Source organism: Crocuta crocuta, unplaced genomic scaffold (genome assembly GCF_008692635.1).
Source record: "Crocuta crocuta isolate KB4526 unplaced genomic scaffold, BGI_CrCroc_1.0 scaffold7, whole genome shotgun sequence".
NCBI classification, from domain to species: domain Eukaryota; kingdom Metazoa; phylum Chordata; class Mammalia; order Carnivora; family Hyaenidae; genus Crocuta; species Crocuta crocuta.
In genome coordinates, this window is record NW_027531904.1 from 158,354 (window position 1) to 175,730 (window position 17,377).

The 17,377-nt window shown below is 46.5% G+C and overlaps 1 long non-coding RNA gene across 3 annotated transcripts; it reads right to left on the reverse strand.

Annotated features, from left to right (window-relative positions):
- Positions 1-5,628: 5,628 nt before the first annotated feature.
- Positions 5,629-11,080, reverse strand: LOC144240115 (uncharacterized). Of its 3 annotated transcripts, XR_013337593.1 has the most exons (4): positions 9,787-9,899; positions 7,266-7,335; positions 6,025-6,104; positions 5,629-5,778 (listed from the first exon to the last, which is right to left on the reverse strand). It is a non-coding gene; the product is annotated as an uncharacterized LOC144240115 (long non-coding RNA). The 3 variants fall into 3 exon arrangements; XR_013337594.1 differs by lacking the exons at positions 7,266-7,335; positions 9,787-9,899 and adding an exon at positions 10,909-11,080; XR_013337592.1 differs by lacking the exon at positions 9,787-9,899 and having other exon boundaries at positions 7,266-7,588.
- Positions 11,081-17,377: the final 6,297 nt, after the last annotated feature.

The window sequence follows — 17,377 nt, forward strand, 5'->3', positions numbered from 1 at the left end:
GTCAGCCAGGTGCCCCCCATTTGGAGGACAGTTTTCATGCATGTTTTCAAATGATTTACATATGTATATATATTTTTGCTAATTCACACTTATCAATATATAATGTCATTCTTTGTCTTTTGTAAGAGTTTTTGACTTAAAGTCTAATTTTTTTAATATTATAGACTCCATGTCTCTCTTCTATTTTACTTACCTAGAACATCTTTTCTGATACTTTCATTTTCACCTATTCTCAGCATTGCATCTAAAGCAAGTTTTATGCAGACAAGATAAAGTTACATCTTGGTTTTTTCCCCCTCTTTCTATCAGTCACTGCATTTTGGAAAGTTTAACCTATTGTCTGTAATTACTGAAAATGACTTCTGACATTTTTCTCCTTGATTTCTCTTTTTTTTTAATGTTCAGTTATAATTGAGAGAGAGAAAGCAGGGGAGAGGCAGAGAGAGGGGGACAGAGGATCCAAAGCAGGCTCCATGCTGACAGCACAGAGCCTGATGGTGGGGCTCAAACTCCCAAACCATGGATCTGACCTAAAGTCAGACCGCTTCACCGATTGAACTACCCAGAAATCCTTCTCTTTGATTCCTGTATGCCTTATATTTATCTACTCCAATACTATGGTCTTTTGAGTTTAGTTGATTTTGTTCTTGTGAACTGTTTTCTCTTTCTTTCCTATATATTTTTTAATGTATACCTATATATTTATTTTAGGTATTTAGTTATTTCTTGAATATTGCACAGATTACAATTGAACTCCTAAATTGATAACAGTTTAGTTTGAATTGATATTTTTACTTCAACACACACACACACACACACAGCGTATTGCCTTCACGCATCAACCAGAAATAGGAAGAGTTCCCAGTGAAAGTTGTGTCAGGAAGTGACATGAAGGGTGACATGTTATGTCGTTGCTTTGAGAACGGTGTGTTTGACACTCAAACTGAGGCTTAGATCACTTTAAATTGTAACTGTTCCCGCGCCAAGAAGCCCTAGGCTCTTAATGGCCCCAAGCATCCCCCTCAGATGCTTCTTGATCACAGAGCCTGCTGTTCTTCCACGCTAGCTGAGTTTACCCTTTTATGTTATGTCCTTCCTATGTTCCCCACCAGCTCTAGCTCCTGCACACTAACCTAAGGTCTATTTACCCCCATGACACACTTGTGTGTGATCAACACTGGTCTACAGATAATGTGTCAGAAATGTATCTTGTTGCAAAGGACAATGGTTTCTTGATGGGCAGGGATATGTGGGGATTAGAACTCTCTGGGTCTTCACGATCTAAACTGGATAAAAGTTAAAACTAAACCACACTGGGGCGCCTGGGTGGCTTAGTCGGTTAGGCGTCCGACTTTCGCTTAGGTCATGATCTCGCGGTTCGTGGGTTCGAGCCCCGCGTCGGGCTCTGTGCTGACTGCCAGCTCAGAGCCTGGAGCCTGTTTCAATCTGTGACTCCCTCTCTCTTTGACCCTCCCCTGCTCATGCTGTCTCTGTCTCTCTCTCCTAGAAATAAATAAAACATTAAAAAAAAAAAAAACTAAACCACACTATGTCCCATTTACCCCCTTATCCATAAGACAGCCAAGTAACCTTGCCTCTGGAATTCCCGTGTTCCTCATGAGGGAGGCACAGAAACATCTTACAAGCAGGTGTCCAGCTCCATTGCCAAATGACCTCTTCAGCGGTACTCTGCTCCCACATCGCCAGACAAGTATCCTCTTCCACAGAGAACACTCATGACCACATCCCATCAAATGTTAACGTTGCCTGAGTGGCTGGCTTGCCTCCTAGGGACCTCAGCTGTCACAGAACACAGCTCCATGGACCCCGAGAGGAGCAGAAATGTGGCCATGGCACAGTCTCTGCCCCCCAGGGCCAGGTGGGAGAATTCATGCACAGAGAAAGTAAAGACTCTGGTTTCTTTGTAACTCTTATCCAGTTCATATTGTGAAGACCCAGAGAGTTCTGATCCTAGCCTCACATATCCCTGCCCATCAAGAAGCCATTGTCCTTTGCAATAAGATACATTTCTGATACATTATCTGTAGACCAGTGTTGATCACACACAAGTGTGTCATGGGGGTAAATAGACCTTAAATTCATCTATGAAAAATAGGATACTGGGTGGAATGTCTCCTCTGGTCTGTTCCCAATCTAAAACCCCAACAAAATACTTTAATGTTCCTTTTTCTTCTTCAGTTGGGTCATGAATGAGCATTGGCATGGAGCTGAAAGAGAAAGATAGGTGGGCATTTAAAGGAGAGGCAGTGAGTTCTAGACTTTCCAGACTCATCTGGGGTCTCCAGTTCCATACCATGTCATGCATTTGTCTCCACTCAAATCCAAAGACTTGATGAAATCCTGAACAGATATCTTGTCTTCAGATTTCCTTTCACTTCACTGAGGGGCCTCTGGGCTGGGAGAAAGTGAGCAAAATCACAGGGCTGGAGCACTGGGAAATCTCCCTCCCAGCTGTGCTTATCAGAGGCCTCTTTCCTTCCATAAACATCACCAGATGGAGTTTAATTCAGATCTTAGAAAGTAAATAACACAAAATCCAAGTTGGGTTCTTCCTGTCACCCAATGGACAAGAGGCTATGAGTGAAAAATACAGGACAAAAACAAGACTACTTCCTCTGAGACTGACAGAGAAGCTGAGCGTGTCCTGGCTGGGCAGAAAGGGAGCGCTTCAGCTAAGGCTTATTTCACGCTCAAGTCCATCTGAGGCCCTGGAACACAGTGGCTTCCACTGGCTACCAAAGTCTCCTTTCTTCAGAGCTCACATTTGTAAACATACTTTTTCTAGAGAAAAAAAATTTAATAGCCTGTGTTTCCTTTATACCCTGTGGTCAGAGACCCAAAGGTGCTGGAGCCATTTTCCCAGTATACTCATACCTGGTAACTCAAGGATTCACCTAGAGGTTAAGTTCTGTCAGCCCAGTTGGCTTATCCCAAATCAAGCAACACCCAACTTCTGAACAAATAGACCCCTGTATATAAAACCTTCACCTTATAGTCAACAACAATGGGACATTATACATATAGAGCAACCACAGCATCCCTTGAGGGTACCGATATCTGTCATGTTCCAGAGAAAGGCCCTCCATTAAAGGCATTGACGCACTGGACTGGGGTTGTACCACCCTCTGTGAGCAAACTGAGGGGTAATATTATCGGGTGCCATCTTCTCTGCTGCCTGCAAAGCCATGACGAGACAAAGTCCTTCTTAGCCTCACCCCTTCCAGCTTCTCCCCCAGCAGAGGCACTAACATAAATTACGGTTCAAGAAAATGATTTGATTAGGCACCCGAAACTTCCATTCTCCTGTTCTACTAAATTCCCAAGCAGGTAAAGCAGAATGTGGAGACATAGATGCACTATGACTGAGAGGCAATCTTTTGGCAAATTGAGCGGCATATAGACATGTCTGCCAACTTAGGTTAATTTCAATGAAAACAACCAAAGCTACTGTATTTTTCAACCATATGAAATAATGCTGCTTTATGGTCTTCAAAAAAAAAAAAAAAAAAAGGAAAATACTTTGTCGTACTCCCTGCACGTTTACCCAAGCAGAGAGTTGGGATCCATCTGGACAAAATGGTGGGTGGCTGTCTCACTGCTACACAACGGATGCCTGTGGGGAGGCCACCATGGTCCTCTCGCCCACAACCTCTGTTTGTCTGGCTGCTTCAGTATGGCACTGGAGCTCCCAGTAAATAAGAGCCCAAGTCAGGGAAGCCAGGACAGGGTACGCAGCTGCAGGATGTGACATCAAAATAGGCTCCCTCAAGGGACACCCGAGTGACTCAGTCGGTTGAGCATCTGACGTCAGCTCAGGTCATGAGGAAACGGTTCATGGGTTTGAGCCGCACGCCAGGTCTGTGCAGACAGCTCAGAGCCTGGAGCTGTTTTCGATTCTGAGTCTCCCTCTCTCTGCCTCTCTCCCACTTGTGCTCTGTCTCTCTCTCTCCTTCAAAAATAAACATTTAAAAAAAGAAGAAATAGGTTCTGTCACAGTAAAATTCTGTGGGAGAGTCAGAAAGAAAAACCTCAGGGAGCTAAGCTCAATGAAGACAAATTTTTCATTCTTCCAACCAGAGCAATAGAAATACAGGTCCAAAGAACTTGCCATGAGCTAGGAGTGCACTGGGAGCTGCGTGACTTAACTCAACTTCAGCCATCAGTGTGATCTAGGAAAATCTGCACACTCTGTAGACTGGCAAATGCTGGGACTAGGCACATTTTGGGGAGTTGGGGAGCAGTGAGGAGGACACACACGCTCATACACAAATATGCACACACACACACATCCACATAAAGACAAGTAAATATTAGGTCTACATAACCACGGCTTCATCGACAGCCATTCGCAGTTTCATTGATAATGGTTCAGAATCATTGGAGCTTGCTTTGGACACAGTTTGTGGCTCTCCCGTCCCCTGCCCTATGTATCTCTGAGTCTGAGTTTTAAACAGTAGACCCAAAAGGCACAACCATAACACGACAATTACAGCATCAGAGAATCAGCATTAGACTTCCTTCATTCTGTAATTCCACCTGACCCCTTGGAGTTGTTTTGTGTTTAAAGTTTCAGCAGTAGACACAGTGTGATTCTGTAAGATGTAGTTTTTGGAGGTGAGGGATGGGGGGAGGGGTTAAGGGTAAATATACATAATTGAGTTCATTATGCAATAGTTTCCCGAAATTGAAGAGTAGCTTCAACGTGAAATGTGAAGTCAAAGAGGGCACCATGACAATGATTTCTAGTAATTGCACGATTACTGGCACTACTTACTGGAAGAGGGGTAGACATGACCCGCCTCATGTAGCAAATCCACCTGCTGCTCCTTTTCATTGGTGGCACCCACTTCCTGGAACGTTGTTCCTCAGATACCTCCGTGGCATGCACCTGCACCTGCATGTCCCCAGGAACCTTCCCAAGTGCTCCGCTTCATCCAAGAAGGCTTCCTTGACCACAGCCGGCACTTTCTGTGACGTTCTGTCTCCACAGCCAGATTTGCCGTTTGGGTTGGTTCTTAGTTCACTGTGTCTCTCCTTCCCTAAAAACTCCCTGCTCCCTGGGACAGCAAAGACTACATTTTTCTTGTTCACATGCTGGTTTGCAGTACCCAGAACAATGCCTCGCTTGCCCCAAACAGGCACTCAGTAATTACTCACCCAAAAAATAATAATGTGATTTCTGGGTCAATTGTTACATGACTTACACTTCCTCGCTGACTTAGAATGCCACACTTATTCAGTAAAATCACCAACTCAATATACTGAAGGATACAGGCCTTCATTTATTATCTACAGGGTAACCATGTTGATTGAGTGTGGGGATAGAGAGCGAGCAGATGAATTTCAGAAAACGGGAAAACCATTTGCAGTAGCTGCGAGTGAATTTGGAGACACCCCATTTGGTCACTAGCTTCCTACCATTCAAAAGGTTTCAGATTTAAAGTGTGTTTTAGAATCTAACAGTGCAAGCTTTTACTTGCTAGTCTACTCAGTGTGTGTGTGTGTGTTTGCAAGCACACGTGCCCACGTGAGTTTTACTTGTTTCTCCAAAATGTATTCTTCCAAATAAATATTAGAAATACCATTCCAAGTTCAAAAAACTCTCACTGCAATTTTGATTGGGATTGTGTCAAAGGCAGGGATCCATTTGGGGAGGACTGACCACTTGGCCATGTGAGGTCTTCCTTCCACGAGATGTAGTAAGTTCCCTCCATTCTCGCTGAGTCTGGAGCCTGCCCACAAACTGCTGACAGGTGGCTGTTAGTGGAAAAAAGAGACATGCGGAAGACAAGAAATGGTCAGACCCTTCATGTCGGGGCCCTATTCCTGCACGTGCTCCCCTACAAGCCCAAGGAGCTCTGAGCTGGCCTCTCGGTTTCTCCTCCCGGTTTCCTTTGCCGGTATGTCATTTCCGCTAATACTGACTAAGTTTGGCTTCCTTCCCTGAGGTGTTAGGGATCTGCTCCACAAAACTCTTGGTTTTGTCTTGACCCAACTCCCCACCTTGTTCAGAGTCCTTAGTTTCTCTTGGCCCCTTCTATATGTTTCTTTTCCAACTGCCTTCCTTAGTCCCTCCTCTTTACCTACAGAAAGACATTCATAAAAATTAACATTTTAAGTTTCAAAAGTCAAAGTCTCTCTTAGCTTGAGGTGCTTTCCATGGACCCCTGTGGAAATGCTCTTGAACATGGAGCCCAGACTCTGCAAGGAATAGCCACAAATAGAACCCTATGGAATCTNATCTTGTTGGAAAGACAGAGTTAAGAAGTGAGTGACTCTCTGGAAAAAAAAAAAAAAAAAAAAAAAAAGACCCTCCCCATCCCCTTCCCTTCCAGAAGGTTCCTATCTCACCCTCTCACCTGAAGGCCACCTGAGAGCCCCTCCACTAGAATGTTTGCTTTGGTGCTTCTGTCTTTTGAAAGAGTAGCTGAGAAAATGTCTTTATCAGGACGTGACCTCGCCAAGTCCTATTGTAGGCAATATCCTCAATGGGTTGATGTTTCTTTCCCCTTAAATGTTCTCAAAATCACCAATATAATAACAATCAGAAAACTCCATCTGGAAACTGTAGACAGAGGCTGGGTGGTCACCAACGTCCAGCAGTGACATTGATATAACGAGCAGCACAGCATTGTCCATGAGTTTTAGATTAAAAAAGGAACCACAGCAATGGCTGATGCCCCTGTGCAGCCCAGGGAGATGCCTCCTCCCCAGAGCATGGCATTTTCTGGGTTCGTTCATCTGTAGCACTTGCCCTGCTTCACAGTGCATGTGGAATAAGATGTTTTTTGCAAACCCACAGATTGTTTTGATCCCGATCTCCCTTTATAGCCCAGAAGCTGCATGGCAACCTGGCAGTACTTTCCTTGGATGCTTCCCCTTTTTGAGTGTCCTTCAACACATCAAACATTTGATGATTATCTACAGGGTAGAAGTCACATCGCTGAGCACCCAGGGGAAAAGCATGTCTGCCTCTCTATTTCCAGAACTTCATGGTTCTGGAAATTAAGTAACATTCTGGTTCAAAATTAAGTAACATTGACTATGCCCTTACCCGAGGAGGGGTTCCAGAAGGGTTTGTGTCTACTGAACACTGAAATCTGTACCAACTACCCCACACTAAAATTTCTCCGACTTTTAGGCTTTACAAAAAGCTGGACTCTCCCCCACTCATCTCCTACAGTTCAGCTCAGCCATCTTCTCTCCAGAGAATCACCTTTGTGCCCCTTCCACACCCCTCTCACCTTGCACACCAAGGTCATGTATTCTCAACATGATCTTTAGCCACCGCCCCTCTCGGACAGACCTTGTATACTACAGTCGTGTTAGATCCAGAAACCAAATGTAATGCAGAGAAACGGTGAAAGGAAATTATCAGTGAGCCCTTTCGTCCTAGATTCTTTGTTGATGCATCTGTCTGTGTGTAACAAAAGTCTTTCACATCATTTCATTTTATCCTCACCCCAGCTCTGTTGTGGTCAGTTGGATAGGTAGGCTTATTCTCATTTTACAAATGTAGAAATTGGCACTCACAGGGTTGCCTGAGATCACCTAATTGGGAAGGAAAATCCTTCTCTAACGCAGAATACTTCATACCACCTCGCCTCCAGAACCACTGGTGAGTGGCCGATAGTTGGCTTAATGTCAATTTATCAGAGAAGATCTTCATGACCTAAAGTTAGGTACCTTCCATGCTATTCTTCCCCTTGGGATTTTTCCCCTTAGTGGCATTAATCCTAATTTGTAGCTTTTTAAAACCTTTCATCTGTCTCCCCAGCCAGTCATCAGCACTGTTAATGCAAGTACCATTTCTATCATGGTGGCCATTGAAGTCTAGCATACAGAAGATGCTAGAACAAACATTTGTGGTCTTCGAACACCTTAACTCTGTATCTTTTCCACTCTAATAAGCATCCATGGAAAATTTATTCAAAAGTATCCTAATACGTAATTCTGGAATTGAATCTCCTCATTACCACTTAATTAAACCGGAATGCCTACTTTTTGAGCAGCATAGAGTCATATTGTTAGGAAATGTAGTTTGTGCCCACAAAGACCAAAAATTTCATGTAAGTGGACAATGTCTTCTGAAATCGTGATAGTATTTACTATCATTTGTGATGTGTCTGAATGTTCTAAGTATTCTATACAAAACTTAACTCATAAAATCCTCAACATTTCTCTCAAGTAGACTATTCTATTACCACCACCACCCATTTTACAAGTAGGGAAATTGAGGGCTAGAGGTGCAAGTACTGCCTGCCCCTCATCCTTGGGAGAACCACTCCAAAATTGTCCCTTCAAGGTCATGGTGCCCATCTCTGGTACCCACACTGAGTCTCCTGTTTCCCCTTGAAAACCTATTTCTTTGTCTTAATGTATGTCTTGCCTTAGAAGTCATGAGGAAGGCCATACTCCAAAGAGGGTCTGAAAGTATTCTTTCTGCCCTATCCCCACCCGATCCCACCCCACCCCACATTCTCCCTGGCCATGGCCTCAAGCCTGCACTTTGGCAGGACTGCTCTCTTTGTGGTAAGGCCTTACCATGAGGGACTCCAGCTGGGAGCTATCTGGAATAGCCAGGCACAAAATGGCAGCCAGATCCAGTGCTTACGTGAGGGGTGAAGGAACCTGCCTGTACTAGCTGTGGTATGCTGGCTCGGAGAGATGGAGAAGATCTGATGGGTTACCTCGATCTGCTGAAGTTGTCTTAGCTTGTGACCCACACTGCCCCTCCCTGCTTCTCTCACCTTGCCTCTCCACTGTCCCTTTTCTCTGGGCCCTAAACATGCTCCACATGCTCCTAACAGCTCTAAAAAGGCTACATAGGCTTCAGAAACTTTCTCAGAGCCTACATAAATTGGGAATAACAGTTCCAATCAAGATCCTTAATTGTTTCCCTTATGCTATCATCTCCGCCCTTCTGACTGTTCTCTTTTCTTGACAAATTCCTACTCTTTGCTTCTCTAAGAAACATGCCCATATGCCGGGGGGAGGGGGGGAGCTTCTGTCTATCTCAAGACTAACAGGCCATGGAAGCTGGCCTTCTTGGAAGCCAGTGGTCAGAACTGGCCTTCCTCTTTCCCCTCACTGCTTCTCCCCAGTCAGGCTTCTCAACCCCCACAACCTCTAAAAAGACCCCTCATCTCCTGACACCTGGTCTCCTTGTTCTCTTTCTTTATAATGTCCCTGAACTCACAGCCCATAGACCCATCGACAGAGAAGGTGCTCCCACCCAGCCTTGAACTTCCACAGGCTTCTCCATGCCTGTCCCAAACTCTCAGATATGCCTGTCATTGCCACCAAATCTAATGGAGTTTGCCAGAGCCCTCCTTGGCCCTCCTGCCTCCTGTGAGAGCCCACACGCCCCTTCTAGAGGGCATTAGGGCTAAGTTTCCCCCTGCTCCCTACAGTTCATATTCAGGATGAAGAAGATGTGTTTGTGATAAAGGCAACTATTTGTGGAAACAAACAGATACTCTTTCAAGGCTATCATGAACCTACAACTCCCTGGCACCCCACCTACTGCTCTGGCCATTCCTCCTCAGCCTCCTTTGACTGATGCTCCTCCCTGTCCCCAAGGCGCCCTCGCTTTTCTAGTCTGTCTCCCTGGCAAGTTCCACCATTCCTATGGAGTAACTACGTATGGCAGATAATTCACCAATGCAGGCCACATCTCTCCCATGAGCTCTTGACCTGAATATCCCCTTCTTTCAAAGGTGCCTCAACTCAATCTCAACTCAATACGCTCCAAACCTAACTTACGGTTGTATCCCTGCTCCAGTGTGTGCATTCAGTGTTACTAAGTCCCCTTTGCAGTCTACACCCACGATCTGCCACCCTCATCCACGTGAGGTACATCCTCAACCTCTTCTCCCCAGGCCCCTCTGGTCTTAGCCACCCGCACTGCCTGATGGGTTCCCTGACCCATCTCCACTCCCTGCCCCCTTCTAACTGGTGCTGTGCACAGCAGTGAGGGTCTTCTTCCAAAAACCCAAACTGATCATTTCTTTCCTCTGCTTAAAATCTCCCCATGGCTCCCCAAAGCTTCTAGGACAAAACATGAAAATTCCAAACATGATCTGCAAGTTCTCATAGCCTCTTGACTTTTGTCCCCAGCCTGCATGGTTCACTCGCACACCTCCCTGCAGCCAAGTGCCCCTTTATACAGGTGGCCCATTAGACAGGATATCCTCTAAAGATCAGTGTCTTTTTTGGTTTGCCTGACACTTTTGGTATCCCCAGGACCTAACTACTGCCTGGCACATAGGAGTTCGACAGATATTAAATGAACGAATGAATGAATGAATGCATGAATGAGAGAGGAACAAACTGTGTCTTGTACCAGGAGCATCAAGAGTGGAAAGAGTAGGGGCGCCTGGGTGGCTTAGTCGGTTAAGCGTCCGACTTTCACTTAGGTCGTGATCTCGCGGTTCGTGGGTTCAAGCCCCGCGTCGGGCTCTGTGCTGACTGCCGTCTCGGAGCCTGGAGCCTGTTTCGGAGTCTGTGACTCCCTCTCTCTCTGACCCTCCCCTGCTCACACTGTCTCTCTCTCTCTCTCTCTCTCCTGGAAATAAATAAAACATTTAAAAAAAAAAAAGAGTGGAAAGAGTAACATTTTATAAAGAATTTTTTTTAAGTGACAAAAAGAAAAAGAGTGGACAGAGTAAGATCCAGGGACCCAAAGCCAACTCAGATCAGATGGGCCTTTAACTCAGGCTTTTATTAAAGACACAAATAAGAGAGGAAGCCCCAACTTGCGTAGTTTACATACAACCTCAAGAAAGATGGCCAAGCCTCAGGGATTTAAGGGGTAGGGGAACCCAAGTTCATATTTCTTAAAGATAAACAAGTTTGTGACCAAGGGGAAGCCACTCTAAATGACACCTTTGCACTGTCTCTTTCAGCCATGAACATGGTCTTCCCCCCTCCTCAAGGCACGGCCCCAGCCCTGGGGCAGAAGTGGCTCCAGTCTTGGGAATAGAAGCTGCTTTGAGACAGGTGCAAACAAGGGCCGCTGCAGCCTGGGGTCAGAGTTGCCTTGGGGGGCGGGGCCAAGTGAGGCTGCAGGAAGTGCTTTGGTCCCCAATATCCCTCAGCTGGGTCTGCCAAAGGACCCACGAGAGGGTTCTTTTCAGCTTCAGCTAAGGCAGGGAGAGTCCAGTGAGGTTGTGAAACCACGCCAGAGAGCTCAGGTAGCCATGACTGCCTTGAAAAAGTTGAATAAGAATTCGGTTAGAAAAGCAAATCGCCATGTATGGCTGTGTGGTTACTGCATACTGAAGGCTGAGCCAACTGACAAGGGAAAAACCTGGACTCTGGGCTCAAGGCCTTGTACTCCACCTGTCTGCAAAGCCCACGCACCAACCCCCTGAGAATTTTAAGGACAGAACATTCTGATGACAGTTGAAAGCAACCGTTGACTAAGGCCTAGGGCAGGGCAGAATTCACAGTCCAGGGAAGGACACAGATACCCCAAACTGGAGCTCAGAGAGCGGGAGGCCCCCTGAAGCCCCACAGCCAGTGATGGAAAAGGTTGCTGGAGACCAAACAGAAGAGAAATGCAGGCATAGGAACCTGCCAAGATATGAAAGAAGATGTGAGGGTCCAGGATGCCTTGTGGGGGTGAGAACCCAAAGGCGCCAATGGGCCCAAAGGCAAACTGGCCACTCTATATGGCTCTCCTGGGGGCCTGCCCTGGAAAAGAAAAGGCTCAGTCTCTTCCGCAGCCATGAGCTAACAGACTCTTTGATCCACAGGCAGGAACAGGGCCACTTCTGTCTCTAGAGCTTTGCAAAGGATGTTCATTTGGAATGGGGACATCAAGTCGAGATGCATCCCCTCTAGAGGCACAAATACAAGTCCCAAATACTAAACACATTCATTCATTCACTCATTCATTCATTCAACAAATACTTATTGTGTACCTATTGTGTGATGGACCTTAGGAATATAATAGTGAACAGAAGGACAGCCCCTGCCTAATGGAGATTACAAGTAACTTTATAATACTTCTCCATGTTAGGTGTCTTAAAGGCACAGTTCATAGCACTGGGAGAGCTTTAAGCACTAATCTAATGTAGGTGTAGGGCTTCTCAATGGAGGTAGAATCTGAAAGATGAGTAAGAATTACCTAGTTGAAATGCATGCAACTAGACAATGGGCAATGGTGCTCTAGGCAGAAGGAGCTTCAGGAGAAATTTCTAAGTGCAGAGAAGAAACGTGGCAGATCTAAAACGCTCACAAGGGCCAGGGGTCAGGAGCTCAAAGAAGCCTGGGAGAAAAGAGGATGGAGAGGCAGGCATGGGCCAGACCATGAACACTCATAAAGGGCCAGTTGAATGTTTATTTTGGGAGCTCATGTTGAATGGTTCTGGTCTTGATGCCGAAAGCAAATGCACCGGCTGCCCTTGGCAAGACCAGAGTAGAAGGCAAATACAGGAGGTCCAATAATGTACATCATAGGAAAAGATGAGTGTACGTATATTCATAAGCGAGGGGGCTGGCTTCATAATCCATTAGTAGTAGGGAATCCCTATCCTTATTCCCTTGGCATCAAGTATGGAAGAGAAAACACCAGGCATCTCAGGCACGGAAACTCTGTTGTGTATGTGTCTATATGTGTGCATAAATCTCCAACCCAAGTCTATATATCGAGATAGAAGAGATGGGTTGTCATCTCATGTTCAAATAAAGAACTAAGTCTTACAGCCATTAAGTGGCTTGCCAAAAGTCATAAAGAAAGGGACAGAATGAAGACTAGAAACTACCTTCTAGCCCATGTCACAACATGCTTTCCCTAAGTACATTGGCCCAGCAATGCTGGGAATGAATCCTTGAGAGGAAACTAAAATAAGATAAATTTATTTCCACAAAAATAATTGCATTCCTATATGCTTAATGAAACAGTTGGATAATACAGTGACTGAGTTCCACCCCCTACGTTTGTAACTAAAGGTAGTAAATAATAGATGATTTACCCATCTTCAAAGTGATTTGCTTAAAGCAAAGAAAAAAAGAAGTGGGGATAATTGGAGAGCTAATGCAGTAAATTGTAATGAGGTAAAGTCCAGCTATCACTTGGATCAGTGATTCTAATTAATACTCAGCCTTGTCCATTGTTAGACTTGAAAACTTCACAGTGAAAATCATCTGGAAGACAAAGTTGTCACATCTTTCAAAGAATGGATGCCCTGACCACTCCAGATGGAGAATCGGCAACATGAACATTAAACATTAGCCACCATCCAAGCCCTTCTTAAATGGGCTGACGAGACAGGGAGAGTGCATTAGCAATGGTTTGAAAAAGAGAATCTGAAAAATACAGGCATGATAGCTTGTGGAGGAAAACACGGGGGCTAGACAGAGCCTTCTAGTCTGGCCCTGGGCTCTCCTGCTTGCTGCTACTTAGCAGTCAGCTCTGAAATTCCCCCCAAACTATGTCCCCTCCCCACTGCTACCCGTCACCTGCCAGAGCTTCATAGGACAAGCTCTCCAGTGGCTTTCTGACCCCCAGTCCTAGGGAGCCCAGGTCCATACACATCACTCTGCGATTCTGACCACCTTACCTCACTTTCCCCCAAATCCAACAAGAAGCCAGCTCACTTCCTCCAGCTGACACCTACCAGAAGCTATGATACCCCCAAGGAAACAGATTCCATGGATGATGTGTCCATTCACAACTAAGCTCCAAGGTCCCCAAAAGCAACCAGGGCCCTTTCGAACCCAGACTCTCTAGAAGGACTCCTGGTTGGCTCTCGGTCCCCAAAAGTGTGAGAACAAGAGAACCTTCAGAACTGAAACGGCTTAGCTGTTCCAGAAGGAGACAGAGATGCTGTGTTCCTTGGTCCTCATTCTTCCCACACTGGGACTTGCCCCACTCTGTGTTAACTCCAGAATGAACTGGGCTCAGTTGTGAGGCTCAAGGAAATGAAGCACGGCCCCCATCGTTCTTTCAAGGAATATAGAATCTCAACTGATCTGAGGGACCCTTCTCCCCATTTCATGTCCCCTAGGGGAGGCAGCAAGGTGGGCCGGCTGCTCTGCCTGCATAGGCATTTGGACGCCCAGTGAAGTCTGAGGGGGGCCAGACTGGGCGTGGGAGGGCTCCGATCGCATCCCTCTCCATGGCTGTCTTCCCTGAACTCTTGCACCCACCTCTCTCCATGATGTTAGTTGGTGAGGTGAACGGCAGCTGAGCCCGGGTGCCCGCAGCTCTGGCGGGAGAGGAATGGGCAGGGAGAGGTGGGCATGAGGCAGAGGAAGGGAACGGGCCACCCCATCTGCAGGATGATGCCAGTCGGCACCACAGCCTGAGCACCAGCCTTTGCGCCCCCTCTTCCTCCTGCCAGGAGGAGGACCCTCGTAATTCAGATCCCAACCTCTTATCTCCACCCAGAGAACCCCTTCCATGACACAGGCCTTCCCTGACCCTGAGAATCCAGAGAAAGGCCGGTTGTCACACACACCCCCAGTGGCTGGGGTTTTGTCTCTCCCTACATCCTCACTGATCCTTTGAGTTTCTTTCCCCGACCAAGGACTACCCAGAAAGCTTCCTATTCAGCCACATGTTCTGCTCCTTGCTCCTTGTTGTTGGATGAATCTCTTCCCCTTCCTTCTCCCTTCCCTTTTCCTCTGCTCTCATGAGATGCTGTGAACCAAAAAAGAATGATATTGACCCTGCTCATCACTATTTTCCTTGACACACACCATACCCCGCCCAGGCCTCCCTACCCCCAAGAAATATTCAGCATTGGGCATCATGACATTTTCTGCCAGGGCAGATCTGGGACCAACCGCTTCTTACAGAAGTCTCTGGGTCCTTCCTTTTGACATTCCTTCCTTCTCAATCTTCTTTCAAAACCCATTTATGTGTTTGCCGCCCATGGCTCAATGAGAACTTCAGCAATCCGATGGAGCCTGTCATACAATTTATCTTATTATACCTAACTGTTACCTTCTTCTATATGTCCTGGTGAAATAAATCTCCCCAGACACTTCAGAAAAATATAATTCCTTGCACTCTCCTCCACAAACACTGATGAAACACCACACCTGGTTGTAGGAATTCACAGATGGGCCTTCTGGAGGACTCAAACGTGCTCACCACGGCAGCAGAAAAACTCTGGCTCCTCTAAGGAGCAAGGGCGAGGGCTGGATTCATATTTTAAGTCTGCCACCTGTAGTTAAAAACTTGAGTGGGGCTTAGTTTAGCAAATCAAACACTTGCTTTCTGAGCACGTGCAATGGACTAAGCACCATTTTTTATTTTGAAAACTATGAGCCCCTTAACATGGGAATGCATGTGCTCGCTGACAGGATCAGAATTGTAAACATACATAAATATTTCCACCTGCTGAGCAGAAATATCTCTGCATAAGGAGGGGGTAAAGTGGGCTCTCCTCTCAATCTGTTTGTGTGTTTTTATCTCATGGTTTAGTAGCGCTCCCCTTTGCCTGAAGGGTGATGGGAATAAAAATGTTTGAAGCTGGTGACCAAAGGCTCGGCCACATCTCCCAGAGCCAATCTACTGGCACAATTTGCCCTAATGCCACATCCTGCCTCCTTCCAGAACAGAGGAGGCCCCTGCATGTCTCCATTGTCCCCAGGAGGCCAGCCCTCTGTCTTCCTGGTAGGTCCTGGCTCCCTGGCCATCCAACTTGGGGATAGCCTTTGGGGCCAGGGAGCTCTGAGACCCAGGCCATTGACAGAGGTGCCGTTTGGCAATTGAAAGTGGGGCAGGAATGGGACAGAGGAAGGTAGAGGCAGAATTATGTGACCTGGAAGGAGGCACTCTTGGATGAGTCCCAACCCCACAGGGCTGCACACCCACCCCACCTCCTCTGTTCGTGAGCTACTCTTTCCAAGGCAAAATATCTTGGGATTGGGGTCTTGGGGTCTTTTGGGTCTTTTCTGATAAAGTTGACTTTGATGATGTATTGGTCCTCTTATCAAGCCCAGGCTTCAGTGGGCCAATGCTGGGTATCTCACCTCCAGCATTTCATCACAAAACACTCAATAGGTAGAGCATTCCTCCTGACCCCTTGGAGGGAGGACTCTACAGAAGTACCTCCAAGCACAAGATGAGGAGGCCCCAAAGCAAGTAGCAGAAGCTGCTACTAGCTGTGAGTAGACAGGGCTCAGCTCAAGGCGTCCCTGCTGAGCCCTGGGAGAGGAGGTCCAGCCTTCAGATTCTTGGTTCCCCCCACCTCTGCCCCCAAGTCAGGCAACTGCAGAGGCCTTTCTAGAAGAGAACCCAGGCTGCCTTCCTCCAAGCACTCCACCATACACATCTCTCAGGATTGTTATTATATCCTGATGAGGTTGAGGCCATGCCGGTGCAAAGATCACCCTCTGAATGAAGGAAAGGGATGAAACCATGGGTTATACATGGAGACTTTGAGAAGGAAGGAGCTCTCCAGACTGGATCTTCCTTTCTTTGCACAATACATAGAGATTAGGGTGCAATTACTCCAGGCTATACTGGAAGTTGCATTTTTGTCTGAGTGTCTGAGAAAAAAAACCACACACACACACACACACACACACACACACACACACACACACACACACACACACACACACACACACACACACACACACACACACACACACGAAAAGCCTAGAAACTATAGATCCCTTCTCCTGTCATGTAAACTAGAGGGTTTGGCATTTTGATGGTCTCCAGGCTCCCTTGCAACCCAATCCAACCCCTGGAGACCCCAGGGGTGTCTCCGAGAATCCCCTGCCTCCCTCCCTCTATGCAGGGATTCCCAGAGACACGTCTGGGGGGCAGAACATGTCAACACCATATATCAAGGTCAGGGCCTGGGGCTGCCCTTCATAATCTAACTTTATGGTTAAAAATGTGTGTGCTCTGAGGCCAAAAGCTGGAGCTTCAAAGCCAACACTTGTGGAATTTGAGAAGCATTTTCCTTCCACCAACACTTACTGCATACTCATCATGGGCCACGTGCAAGGAGACACAGGGGGTTAAAGGACCGTCCCTGCCCTCGAGGGGTTCACAGTCTAATTGTGAAGAAGCAGGAGCAGAGAGGGTCTGTGGAAAATGGATTCCCGTGGAGGGACTGACCCAAGCCAGGGAGCAATGTCCCACCTTCAGATTAGCAAGTGACCAAGAGAAGGTGCCAGGATGGAGGAGGTCTTAGGATTGACCATTCCCTTTATAAGTGTCTTTGAGACATTTGTTATGAGCTATATAAGGGTGTATCCTTGAGTCTTAAGGTTTGGGCTTATCAGAATATCTGCAGGAAAGAGATGGGGAGTTTAGATTTGACGGCGAAAGATAATTTGAGTAGCTGGACTCCATTCTCTTTTGCTTTTCTTAGAGGACAAA